Source organism: Opisthocomus hoazin, unplaced genomic scaffold (assembly GCF_030867145.1).
Source record: "Opisthocomus hoazin isolate bOpiHoa1 unplaced genomic scaffold, bOpiHoa1.hap1 HAP1_SCAFFOLD_139, whole genome shotgun sequence".
In the NCBI taxonomy this organism is placed as follows: Eukaryota; Metazoa; Chordata; class Aves; order Opisthocomiformes; family Opisthocomidae; genus Opisthocomus; species Opisthocomus hoazin.
In genome coordinates this window covers 52,317-63,614 of record NW_027448787.1, presented here as the reverse complement: position 1 = coordinate 63,614, position 11,298 = coordinate 52,317, and the positions used below count along the sequence as shown (strand labels likewise).

Here is an 11,298-nt window from a genome sequence, read left to right as displayed (position 1 = left end):
ACCGCGAGCCCCGCGCCCCAGCACTACAGCTCCCAGCACGCCGCGGGAGCTGCGGGCCTCCGCTTGCGGGGACACCGTGCCCGAAACGGCGCCGGACCCCCGCCGCTCCTTGCCTCCCACACGGACCCCACTCGGCAGGTACCCCCGCCCGCCTCGGGGCTTTCCCCGGGACCCGCCGCTCCATCGACCGCCCCGCCCGCCCCGCGCTCACCTTCTCCCTCGCTGCAGCCGCAGCCCGGCCACGGCTCCACTCCTCCCTCTCTAACCAGGGTGATAGAATCAGTTGACCATAAACATGAACAGTGCTGCTATGTTCCTGGTACAGCCCTACCCACCTGGACATTAGGTCTGGGAACAGAGGGTCTAGTCTCTAGGTAACCATTAACGCTAACCATAGTGGGTAATTGTGTTTTTGTCAAGAGAAATGATGGAGTGTGGTTCTGTGAAACAAACTGAAGAAACTGACCAGGTTTGCCAAGATTGCGAGCCCAGCAGGTAAAAGGTGATTCTGGCAGGGGGAGATCGCGACCACCGACTCACTGACCCCCTACTCAAGCAATACCACCTACTCAAAAAGAAACAATAGAAGAGGGTAACTGAGTCTGCGCAACCATTTACCTAAGAAGTGAGAAAAGTTTACACCAGTCGCCAAAGAGAATAATATTGAATATCCATGAATAAAATAAATATGTATATTTTTGATCTGTATAAACTGTACGGAAAAGGTATGAGGTATGCACGTTTGGTGGAATTATCCCCCATGCATCCAGCGCTGCAATAAAGAATGCCTGCCTTTTAACACTACATTGGTGTTACGAGGTTTTGTTCCCAGATTTTCGGTGACACCTCGGCTCGCACCGGCCCCTCCACGGCCACCCGGGGCACGGCAGCACCGGGCCCTCCACCGGCTGAGGGAGGGGCCGTCGTCATCAGCCCCGCTGCCCGTCCCCTCCTCCCCTGGGCTCTGGCGCATCCCCTCGTCCCATGCAAACCAAGCACAAACGCAGCCAGCAGGGCAAAAGGGACCGCAGGTGTTCATTCCGTCACGCACCCAGCCAGTCCCGGGAGCCGCTCTGCTCCAGGGCTCGGGGCCCCCGACGCTCCCTCTGCCCCTCCGACACCTCGGCACTCCTTCCCGCAGCTGCGCCCGTTGCTCCAGCGGGGAGCAGTCGGTCAGTCGGCTCCCGGAGCAACGCGCTGCTCGGCAGAGGCTGCCAAAAATGAGGAGCAGGGTGCAGGCCACTACAAGAGAGGAGAAAAGTGACAGATGGCTGGACACCGGCGGTGTAACGAGAAAGCACGAAGCAGGGAAAGGGACAGCAAGAGAAGGACGGGGACAGGCAGTCCCACAGAGATGGAGAAAGAAGCAGCATGGAGACAGGAAGAGTGGCAGCAGAAAGAAGAAGAGGGAGTAGGACAGAGACCGAAAATGAAGAACGGGGAGCAGGAAGGAGATGCAAAAAAAACCCTGCAGCATGATGACAGAGGAAAAAAGAATAGTGGCAGGGACCTGGACAAAGAGAGATGAGGAAATCGAATAGAATTGACATGGAGAAAGCAGTAGATCTGTGACGTGCTACGGAGCCGAGAAGGAAGGCCTCGAATCAAGGGACAGGGAGCCAGACAGAGAGCACCAAAGACAGCAAAAGTACTGACAGGCGACAGAGTAGGAGGAAAGCAAAACTAGTAACCAGGACCTGAATGGAAAGACGGGAAGAAGGAAAAAAATGCCACGGGCTGCAGGGCAGAAAGAGGGAGGACCTAAAAGATGGGGACAAGTCAGAGACAGATGGAGAAAGAAGGTACACAAGAGCAGAAAAAAAACCTAATCGTAGCAGTGTGGGAAAGAGAGGAAGCCAGGGGAGGGCCCAGGATGCAGAAGAGGGGTGACAGGGCCCCGAGGGCCCAGGACTCACCGCAGCTCTCACTCTCGGTGCTGCCGGGAGACTTTGACACTTCAGACGCTTCTCTCTCCTTCTCTCTTCCCTTCTGCTTCCATAACTCCAATCGTTTGGCTCTCCTCCACCTGAGAGAAAATGCACGTGGGTGTCTTAGAGCTCATACGAGACGCGGCTTCCTAGACAAGAAGCCTCACTGCACACTACATGCAGGAATAGGACAGACAAAAAGAGAGAATATGATGAGTGGGAAACAGAACACACAGATCGAGAGAGAACTTGAATCAGAGGAATAAACAAGGCAGGAGAGAGAGATAAAGACAGGGAAGAAGCCAGAAGAAAAAGGGCCTTTCTGGCCTCTACTCACACCCCCCGGCCTCCCACCCCTTTCCGGCCTCCTTTTTTTTCTGGCCTCTACTCTCGCCCCCGGCCTCCCACCCCTCTGCAGCCTCCCGCCCCTTTCCGGCCTTCTTTTTTTTTCTGGCCTCTACTCTCGGCCCCGGCCTCCCACCCCTCTGCAGCCTCCTATTTTTCTGGCCTCTACTTCCCCCTCCTCGGCCCCCCCCCCCCAGCCTCCCACCCCTCGTCAGCCTCCTACCTCCCATTTTGCTGGCCTCTACTTCATTCAGCTTCCCACCCCTCTGCAACCTCCTACCTCTTTCCAGCCTCCTACCTCCCATTTTGCTGGCCTCTACTTCATTCAGCTTCCCACCCCTCTGCAACCTCCTACCTCTTTCCAGCCTCCTACCTCCCATTTTGCTGGCCTCTACTTCATTCAGCTTCCCACCCCTCTGCAACCTCCTACCTCTTTCCAGCCTCCATTTGCCCCCCGCAGATTCCCACCCTTTTTCAGCCTCCCACCCCCGTCCCACGGAGTGCATGACACACTGACAAAGAGAGAAAAAGGACAGAGAACAGGAAAAAAGGTACTAAGAAACAAAGAAAGGGTCAGACGAAGAAGGGGGTGGTTAGGACCCCCAACACAAACCAGCAAGGGGCTAGAGGATAGAGAGAAAGGAAGAGAAGAAAGGGCCCGGGAGCAGGACAGAGAAGGAGAGAAAGGCAAAAAGGGAGAGCCGGCTGGACAGGGAGGTACGACAAGAAACGACCAGACAGGCAGCAGGACCGAGAAAGAGAGACAGAAAAACCTGGGACAGGAAGCAGGACAGAGGGACGGCGAGAGGAAACAAGGGCCAGGGAGCAGCACAGCGGTGGAAAAAGAGGCACTGGGGCAGTAGGACAGAAAGAGAAGGAAGAAAAGCCAGAAGAAGGACGAGGAATAATAGCAAAGGGAGAGAAGGACCAAGGAGCAGGACAGATTGTCAGAGAAAGACAGCGACAGCGAGCGAGACAAGGTGATACTGAGAGAGAAAAAGGGGACAGGGAGGCAGGATAAAGTGAAAGACAGACAAAAATAAGAGACGGGGGAGCAAGACAGAGACGGAGGGGGAAAAGCCTCGGCTGGGCAGCAGAGAAGAAGGGAAAAAAAATGCACTGGGCTGCGGGACAGAGAGGGAGGAATTAAAAAACAGACACAAGGAGCAGGACAGAATGACAGAGAGAGAAAAGGGACAGAGAGCAGGACAGCATTGGTGAGAGGAAAACAACCGTGACGGGCAGTGGGAGAGAGGTATGGAGAAGGAAAAAAATACCGAGGAAGAGCGAAAGGAAAGAAAGGGCAGCTAGCTGTACAGGGGGATAGAGAAAGAAAGGATGGCAGAGCAAATGGCGTAGAGAGAGAAAGGCACAAAAAACAGCAAGAGGAAGCAGAGCACAAGGACAGCAAGAGGAAAAAGGAAAGGGACAGGGAGCTGGACAGAGACGGAGCAAAAAAGCAGCAGGTACACAGGAAAAGAGACAGAAAGAGCAGGGCACAGAAAGATAGATCAGGACAGCGGCAGGATGGAGACGCAGAACAAAACCTGGGACGGTCAACCTGGGTGGGTGGGGAGCAGGTCAGAGAGCTGGAGAAAGGAAAAACACTGCTGTGGAGCAGCAGAGGGGGACGGAGAAAGAAAGAGAGGGAGGGGGAGCAGGGCAGAGAAACGGAGAGAGAAAATAAGCGATGGGGAGCAGGGCAGAGCACTAGGAAGAGGAAAATAAGACAAGGGAGAAGACCTAGGAGCTCAGAGAGAAAGAAGGGTCGAAAGAAAACACCAGATAGGTAGAGAAATCAAGAAAAACAGGGACGAGGAGCCTTGCAGGGACGGAGCACGAAAATGTAGGGCCGGTGAGCGCGAAAGAGGGAGAGAGAGACGAGGGCAGGGGGAGGAGATGAAGAAGAAAGGAGAGACAAAGAGGGCAACGGAGCGCAGGACACACAGACAGACAGAGAAAAAGGACAGTGAACAGGAAAAAAGGGACCGAGAAACAAAGAAAGGGTCAGATCTAGACAAAGAGACCAAGAAGGGGGCGGGGGGGGGGGGGGCGGTGCGCAGGGAAACCCCGAAACAAACCAGCAACGGGCTAGAGAACAGAGAGGGAGAGAAAGAGAAGAAAGGGCCATGAAGCAGGACAGAGAAGGAGAGAAAGGCAAAAAGGGAGAGCCGGCTGAACAGGGACGTATAGCAAGAAATGACCGGACAGGCAGCAGGACAAAGAAATAGAAACGGGGAGCCGGCTAGAGAAATTCTGGAGGGAGAAAAAGAGGGAGAGGGAGCAGGACACAAACACAGACAGAAGACGGGAGGTACAGGGAAAGGGAAAGGAAAAGAAAAGGAAAAAGAATAAAGAAAAAAAAAATCACAGCAGCGTGGGAGAGAGGAGGATCCAGGGGAGGGCCCAAGATGCAGAAGAGGGGCGACAGGGTCCCGAAGGCCCGGCACTCACCGCTACTCTCGCTCACAGCGCTGCTGCGAGACTCTGCCGCTTCAGACGCTTCTCTCTCCTGCTCTCCTCCCTTCCTCTTCCGTAACTACGGTCGCTTGGCTGTCCTCCACCTAAGAGAAAACGTGCATGTCTTGCACCTCTTACGAGACGAGGCTCCCTAGGCATGTAGCCTCGCTCGCTCGCGCACTCCACAGCCGTACCATGCTGCTGCTGGTGACACATACAGACCCTGCGGGGCACGCTGGCGGCCTGGCCTGCTGCGGGCTACCAAGAGGGAGCCTTCCTCACCCGCAGAGGCAGGCTCTCTCCTGCCTGCAGCGCCAAGCAGCTGCCAGCCAGGTGGCCTTCCATTTCTTCTTCTTCTTCAGCCTTCTCGGGACTCTCCAAGCTTCAGCCGCGCCACCTCCTGTCTGCAGCCACTCAGCGCTCCGCCTCTCCCTTTTCGCCCCCATGCCGCCAGCACAGCGAGGCCCGGCACACACAGCCCACACAAGCCTGGAGCGGGCACAGCCAACGGCATCCCCAGGGCAGGAACGGACAAATGCGGCCTCAGCACGGCCCCTGCCACACAGAAAGAAACAGCGGCGACCGCGTTAAGGGAGACTGAGGCACGCTCGAGGGCCAGCGTGCCGCCCGCACCACGGGCCTTGGGGGAGGCCGGGGGTTCCGGGACAGGCTTCAGGGGACGTGCTGGAGCTGGGGGCGGCTGCGCGGGGCGAGCGGGGCCGGGGAGGCGCTGCCGAGTTGCGGGGGGTGTGCCCGCCTCCTTCCCCTCTTCCCTTCCGTCACCTCCCGCCTCTGGCCCCGGGGCTGACCGCACCCGGCTCACCTCCAGCGCACCAGCAGCCTGCCGCAGCGAGCGGCTCCGAGCTTCCCGTCCCACCACCCTCGGGCAGCCACCACGCACTCCCGCACCCGCCGGAGGGGAGCCCGCGCCTCACCGCTGGCCTCTCTGCTCCTCCGCCGCCCGGCACCCGCCACCGGGGCGCCGCCATGCTGCTCCGCCGCAACGCGCATGCGTCACGCGCCGACGGCGCGCCGGAGGGGCCAGACCCTGCGCGGAGCGCCGGGCTGCAGTACCGCATTGCGGCCAGAGGGCGGCGCCAGCGGGTACGGCGCGGCGCCGCCGCCCGGCCCCGGGCAGCCCGCGCCGCCGGCACGGGGCGGCACCCCCGCACGGCTCCGGGCAGCGCCCTGCCGCGCGCCGCCGGCACGGGGCGGCACCCCCGCACGGCTCCAGGCAGCGCCCTGCCGCGCGCCTCCCGCTCCGGGCAGCCCCCGACTCGCGGCTCCGACACGGCGCCGCACCCCCGCCGCTCCTTGCCCCCGACACGGACCCCGCCCTCCCGGGGGCTTTTCCCCGGGACCCGCCGCTCCATCCACTCCACTCCCCCCCCACACCCGCGCTCACCTTCTCCCTCGCTGCAGCCGCAGCCCGGCCACGGCTCCGCTCCTCCGCCCTCGGCTCGCACCGGCTCCTCCACGGCCACCCGGGGCACGGCAGCACCGGGCCCTCCACCGGCAGAGGGAGGGGCCATCGCCATCAGCCCCGCTGCTCACGGCTGGAGCCCACGATGCCGTCATTGGGGCACAGCACCTGCGCCACTCGAGCCGCAGTACCGCACTTTGGTCACCGGGTGGCAGCAGCGAGCTCTTGGACACGGCGCCACCGCGCATTGGCGCCACCCGAACCGCAGTGCCGCAGTTTGGTCACCGGGTGGCAGAAGCGAGCTCTGCGGCACGCGCTCTCCAGGCGCGGCCGCACCGCTTGCTGGGGACGGGGTGCAGCGGGAAGGCTGCAGAAAAACACACGGAACCGGCCACAGAACTACCCTTCGTCCCGCGCAGCGGGGGCTGCGGCGGGCCCGAGGACAGCGCCTCGCCGCACACGCCCGAGAGCACTGCGGCTGCCCGGCAGCCGAGTCCCTGAAAACGACACCTCCCGGCGTGCCCTGGCCAGCACGGCTCGGCCGCCCGGCAGTCGGAAGACTACACCTCCCGGCATGCCCCGGGGGAGCAGCGCGGCCAACCGCGAGCCCCGCGCCCCAGCACTACAGCTCCCAGCACGCCGCGGGAGCTGCGGGCCTCCGCTTGCGGGGACACCGTGCCCGAAACGGCGCCGGACCCCCGCCGCTCCTTGCCTCCCACACGGACCCCACTCGGCAGGTACCCCCGCCCGCCTCGGGGCTTTCCCCGGGACCCGCCGCTCCATCGACCGCCCCGCCCGCCCCGCGCTCACCTTCTCCCTCGCTGCAGCCGCAGCCCGGCCACGGCTCCACTCCTCCCTCTCTAACCAGGGTGATAGAATCAGTTGACCATAAACAGGAACAGTGCTGCTATGTTCCTGGTACAGCCCTACCCACCTGGACATTAGGTCTGGGAACAGAGGGTCTAGTCTCTAGGTAACCATTAACGCTAACCATAGTGGGTAATTGTGTTTTTGTCAAGAGAAATGATGGAGTGTGGTTCTGTGAAACAAACTGAAGAAACTGACCAGGTTTGCCAAGATTGCGAGCCCAGCAGGTAAAAGGTGATTCTGGCAGGGGGAGATCGCGACCACCGACTCACTGACCCCCTACTCAAGCAATACCACCTACTCAAAAAGAAACAATAGAAGAGGGTAACTGAGTCTGCGCAACCATTTACCTAAGAAGTGAGAAAAGTTTACACCAGTCGCCAAAGAGAATAATATTGAATATCCATGAATAAAATAAATATGTATATTTTTGATCTGTATAAACTGTACGGAAAAGGTATGAGGTATGCACGTTTGGTGGAATTATCCCCCATGCATCCAGCGCTGCAATAAAGAATGCCTGCCTTTTAACACTACATTGGTGTTACGAGGTTTTGTTCCCAGATTTTCGGTGACACCTCGGCTCGCACCGGCCCCTCCACGGCCACCCGGGGCACGGCAGCACCGGGCCCTCCACCGGCTGAGGGAGGGGCCGTCGTCATCAGCCCCGCTGCCCGTCCCCTCCTCCCCTGGGCTCTGGCGCATCCCCTCGTCCCATGCAAACCAAGCACAAACGCAGCCAGCAGGGCAAAAGGGACCGCAGGTGTTCATTCCGTCACGCACCCAGCCAGTCCCGGGAGCCGCTCTGCTCCAGGGCTCGGGGCCCCCGACGCTCCCTCTGCCCCTCCGACACCTCGGCACTCCTTCCCGCAGCTGCGCCCGTTGCTCCAGCGGGGAGCAGTCGGTCAGTCGGCTCCCGGAGCAACGCGCTGCTCGGCAGAGGCTGCCAAAAATGAGGAGCAGGGTGCAGGCCACTACAAGAGAGGAGAAAAGTGACAGATGGCTGGACACCGGCGGTGTAACGAGAAAGCACGAAGCAGGGAAAGGGACAGCAAGAGAAGGACGGGGACAGGCAGTCCCACAGAGATGGAGAAAGAAGCAGCACGGAGACAGGAAGAGTGGCAGCAGAAAGAAGAAGAGGGAGTAGGACAGAGACCGAAAATGAAGAACGGGGAGCAGGAAGGAGATGCAAAAAAAACCCTGCAGCATGATGACAGAGGAAAAAAGAATAGTGGCAGGGACCTGGACAAAGAGAGATGAGGAAATCGAATAGAATTGACATGGAGAAAGCAGTAGATCTGTGACGTGCTACGGAGCCGAGAAGGAAGGCCTCGAATCAAGGGACAGGGAGCCAGACAGAGAGCACCAAAGACAGCAAAAGTACTGACAGGCTACAGAGTAGGAGGAAAGCAAAACTAGTAACCAGGACCTGAATGGAAAGACGGGAAGAAGGAAAAAAATGCCACGGGCTGCAGGGCAGAAAGAGGGAGGACCTAAAAGATGGGGACAAGTCAGAGACAGATGGAGAAAGAAGGTACACAAGAGCAGAAAAAAAAACTAATCGTAGCAGTGTGGGAAAGAGAGGAAGCCAGGGGAGGGCCCAGGATGCAGAAGAGGGGTGACAGGGCCCCGAGGGCCCAGGACTCACCGCAGCTCTCACTCTCGGTGCTGCCGGGAGACTTTGACACTTCAGACGCTTCTCTCTCCTTCTCTCTTCCCTTCTGCTTCCATAACTCCAATCGTTTGGCTCTCCTCCACCTGAGAGAAAATGCACGTGGGTGTCTTAGAGCTCATACGAGACACGGCTTCCTAGACAAGAAGCCTCACTGCACACTACATGCAGGAATAGGACAGACAAAAAGAGAGAATATGATGAGTGGGAAACAGAACACACAGATTGAGAGAGAACTTGAATCAGAGGAATAAACAAGGCAGGAGAGAGAGATAAAGACAGGGAAGAAGCCAGAAGAAAAAGGGCCTTTCTGGCCTCTACTCACACCCCCCGGCCTCCCACCCCTTTCCGGCCTCCTTTTTTTTCTGGCCTCTACTCTCGCCCCCGGCCTCCCACCCCTCTGCAGCCTCCCACCCCTTTCCGGCCTTCTTTTTTTTTCTGGCCTCTACTCTCGGCCCCGGCCTCCCACCCCTCTGCAGCCTCCTATTTTTCTGGCCTCTACTTCCTCCTCCTCGGCCCCCCCCCCCAGCCTCCCACCCCTCGTCAGCCTCCTACCTCCCATTTTGCTGGCCTCTACTTCATTCAGCTTCCCACCCCTCTGCAACCTCCTACCTCTTTCCAGCCTCCTACCTCCCATTTTGCTGGCCTCTACTTCATTCAGCTTCCCACCCCTCTGCAACCTCCTACCTCTTTCCAGCCTCCTACCTCCCATTTTGCTGGCCTCTACTTCATTCAGCTTCCCACCCCTCTGCAACCTCCTACCTCTTTCCAGCCTCCATTCGCCCCCCGCAGATTCCCACCCTTTTTCAGCCTCCCACCCCCGTCCCACGGAGTGCATGACACACTGACAAAGAGAGAAAAAGGACAGAGAACAGGAAAAAAGGTACTAAGAAACAAAGAAAGGGTCAGACGAAGAAGGGGGTGGTTAGGACCCCCAACACAAACCAGCAAGGGGCTAGAGGATAGAGAGAAAGGAAGAGAAGAAAGGGCCCGGGAGCAGGACAGAGAAGGAGAGAAAGGCAAAAAGGGAGAGCCGGCTGAACAGGGACGTATAGCAAGAAATGACCGGACAGGCAGCAGGACAAAGAAATAGAAACGGGGAGCCGGCTAGAGAAATTCTGGAGGGAGAAAAAGAGGGAGAGGGAGCAGGACACAAACACAGACAGAAGACGGGAGGTACAGGGAAAGGGAAAGGAAAAGAAAAGGAAAAAGAATAAAGAAAAAAAAAATCACAGCAGCGTGGGAGAGAGGAGGATCCAGGGGAGGGCCCAAGATGCAGAAGAGGGGCGACAGGGTCCCGAAGGCCCGGCACTCACCGCTACTCTCGCTCACAGCGCTGCTGCGAGACTCTGCCGCTTCAGACGCTTCTCTCTCCTGCTCTCCTCCCTTCCTCTTCCGTAACTACGGTCGCTTGGCTGTCCTCCACCTAAGAGAAAACGTGCATGTCTTGCACCTCTTACGAGACGAGGCTCCCTAGGCATGTAGCCTCGCTCGCTCGCGCACTCCACAGCCGTACCATGCTGCTGCTGGTGACACATACAGACCCTGCGGGGCACGCTGGCGGCCTGGCCTGCTGCGGGCTACCAAGAGGGAGCCTTCCTCACCCGCAGAGGCAGGCTCTCTCCTGCCTGCAGCGCCAAGCAGCTGCCAGCCAGGTGGCCTTCCATTTCTTCTTCTTCTTCAGCCTTCTCGGGACTCTCCAAGCTTCAGCCGCGCCACCTCCTGTCTGCAGCCACTCAGCGCTCCGCCTCTCCCTTTTCGCCCCCATGCCGCCAGCACAGCGAGGCCCGGCACACACAGCCCACACAAGCCTGGAGCGGGCACAGCCAACGGCATCCCCAGGGCAGGAACGGACAAATGCGGCCTCAGCACGGCCCCTGCCACACAGAAAGAAACAGCGGCGACCGCGTTAAGGGAGACTGAGGCACGCTCGAGGGCCAGCGTGCCGCCCGCACCACGGGCCTTGGGGGAGGCCGGGGGTTCCGGGACAGGCTTCAGGGGACGTGCTGGAGCTGGGGGCGGCTGCGCGGGGCGAGCGGGGCCGGGGAGGCGCTGCCGAGTTGCGGGGGGTGTGCCCGCCTCCTTCCCCTCTTCCCTTCCGTCACCTCCCGCCTCTGGCCCCGGGGCTGACCGCACCCGGCTCACCTCCAGCGCACCAGCAGCCTGCCGCAGCGAGCGGCTCCGAGCTTCCCGTCCCACCACCCTCGGGCAGCCACCACGCACTCCCGCACCCGCCGGAGGGGAGCCTGCGCCTCACCGCTGGCCTCTCTGCTCCTCCGCCGCCCGGCACCCGCCACCGGGGCGCCGCCATGCTGCTCCGCCGCAACGCGCATGCGTCACGCGCCGACGGCGCGCCGGAGGGGCCAGACCCTGCGCGGAGCGCCGGGCTGCAGTACCGCATTGCGGCCAGAGGGCGGCGCCAGCGGGTACGGCGCGGCGCCGCCGCCCGGCCCCGGGCAGCCCGCGCCGCCGGCACGGGGCGGCACCCCCGCACGGCTCCGGGCAGCGCCCTGCCGCGCGCCGCCGGCACGGGGCGGCACCCCCGCACGGCTCCAGGCAGCGCGCTGCCGCGCGCCTCCCGCTCCGGGCAGCCCCCGACTCGC

General features: G+C 60.3%; 2 long non-coding RNA genes across 4 annotated transcripts; both read right to left on the bottom strand.

The window, feature by feature from the left end:
* Nucleotides 1–678: 678 nt before the first annotated feature.
* LOC142359364 (uncharacterized) lies at nucleotides 679–5,661 on the bottom strand. 2 transcript variants are annotated; one of them, XR_012762303.1, is made up of 3 exons: nucleotides 5,557–5,661; nucleotides 4,728–5,288; nucleotides 679–2,026 (listed from the first exon to the last, which is right to left on the bottom strand). It is a non-coding gene; the product is annotated as an uncharacterized LOC142359364 (long non-coding RNA). The 2 variants fall into 2 exon arrangements; XR_012762302.1 differs by lacking the exon at nucleotides 5,557–5,661 and having other exon boundaries at nucleotides 4,728–5,550.
* Nucleotides 5,662–7,433: 1,772 nt separating this feature from the next.
* Nucleotides 7,434–10,923, bottom strand: LOC142359365 (uncharacterized). 2 transcript variants are annotated; one of them, XR_012762305.1, is made up of 3 exons: nucleotides 10,841–10,923; nucleotides 10,012–10,572; nucleotides 7,434–8,781 (listed from the first exon to the last, which is right to left on the bottom strand). It is a non-coding gene; the product is annotated as an uncharacterized LOC142359365 (long non-coding RNA). The 2 variants fall into 2 exon arrangements; XR_012762304.1 differs by lacking the exon at nucleotides 10,841–10,923 and having other exon boundaries at nucleotides 10,012–10,834.
* Between the last annotated feature and the right edge of the window lie 375 nt (nucleotides 10,924–11,298).